Raw genomic sequence first — 1,612 nt, 5'->3', positions numbered from 1 at the left:
AACCTGCCTGGGATGACATTAATGTAGTCTTCCTGACAGTATTCCTACATTCAGCCACTGACTCTTCCTGTAAATAAGCATCATCGATGTATGAAGAATTGATGTAGCCCTTTTCTCGGAGTTTAGCAAAAAATGGCTTGGTCAGTTTTATAAACACTCGTGGTGCTGAGCTTAGGCCATTTGGAAGTGCTGTGAATTCAAACAATTTAGTCCTATGTCTGAATCTATAGGAACACTTTAGTAAAAAAATTTCAGAGATTCCATTTTAAAATGCATGTATGTAATTTGATTATTAAGACTTGAGGTTCAAAATTAACCTATTAGAACCATACTTCTTGGGTCTTGTAAAGATATTAGACACAAATTGGCCAACTTGAGGCATAGCTTCAACTACTACACCTTTATTAACTAACATAATTAATTCAGTGTCCATTGTCCTAAGCTCAGCATCTGAAAACGTTTACCCACATGGCTCTTGTATCTGATTGGGAAATGTTTCAAACTCTAATGTTCAACCTTTAACTGTTGCTAAAATGTGCTTATCAGATGTTAAAGTTTCGCAGAAATTAATTCATTGCTTAATACACCCAGCCTGAAAATCTTGGAACCTGTTGTGGCAAGTCTAATTCAATAAATGTTCTAAAATGTAACCATTCATCACACATCATCTGACTTACCTGTATAGGTTCAGATGTGTCCATATCCACCAGTTACTTCTGACTGGGGTTGAACGGTCTGTTCTGCTGCTCTCCCCTCCGTTTTTGAAAATGGAAGTTTTTTGGACGGAATTTCTGTTGATAAAACTGTCCCTGTCCAGCATCCTTTCTAGGATAAAAAGGTCCTTTGCCCTTATTGGCAAATCTGGATATACCTTTTTGCCCTGCGAGCTTGTAGCCAACTCTATTAGTTTCATTAATATCTTTCACTGCTTGTGGCAAGTCGTCTCCAAAAAGACAGGTTATGACTGGGATGTGAACTGAACATAACTGTCCAAACTAAGCATTCAGATCAGGTTTTATCATTTCCCGACGACGTTGACTAATTTCTTGGCTAGCGTTTGCTATGAGTGCAAAACTGTCAAGAGCATATCGCATTGTATTATCTAACCCGACTTCCTTGCTTGCAGACAATCTTCAAGCAACTTGGCCAAAGGGACCAAACCCTTTAGAATTTTTCCCTGTTTTTTTTTAAGTTTAATATCCCCGGATCTAGTAGCTGGTTTTAGTTTACTCCAAATTTCAGGATTGACTTTTGGCACCTAAAGAAATTCAACATTCTTCGGTCTGGGATATTCATCAGACTTGGCCTTCAATTTCTCTTCTGGCATTTTCTTACTCAAAATGTCTTGTACCAATTTTGACAACTGACCTCCTAAATCTGGCCCAGTGGTTTACTCTTCAGAAAAATCCTGAGCAATTTCCTTGAAATAATCTGGGAAAATCGTCATATCAGATGTGTTGTCACAGCCTTTGTCCGCAACCAGGCAACCACTATCCACCACAGACTTGTCTGTTAATAAGTTTTCGATCTGGTCACAAAGGTCATCACCCGAAGATCCGGAAAAAGAATCAACTCAGCGACGTTTCGCCGAACGCTCACCGTAAAGAACAAA

At 38.8% G+C, this 1,612-nt stretch overlaps 1 pseudogene; it reads right to left on the bottom strand.

Annotated features, from left to right (window-relative positions):
- Positions 1-710: 710 nt before the first annotated feature.
- Positions 711-1,327, bottom strand: LOC121367295 (annotated as a pseudogene).
- Positions 1,328-1,612: the final 285 nt, after the last annotated feature.

The sequence above is a fragment of the Gigantopelta aegis genome, chromosome 3 (assembly GCF_016097555.1).
Source record: "Gigantopelta aegis isolate Gae_Host chromosome 3, Gae_host_genome, whole genome shotgun sequence".
NCBI lineage: Eukaryota > Metazoa > Mollusca > Gastropoda > Neomphalida > Peltospiridae > Gigantopelta > Gigantopelta aegis.
Note: the sequence above shows the minus strand (reverse complement) of the source record. Positions and strands in the feature narration are given on the sequence as shown.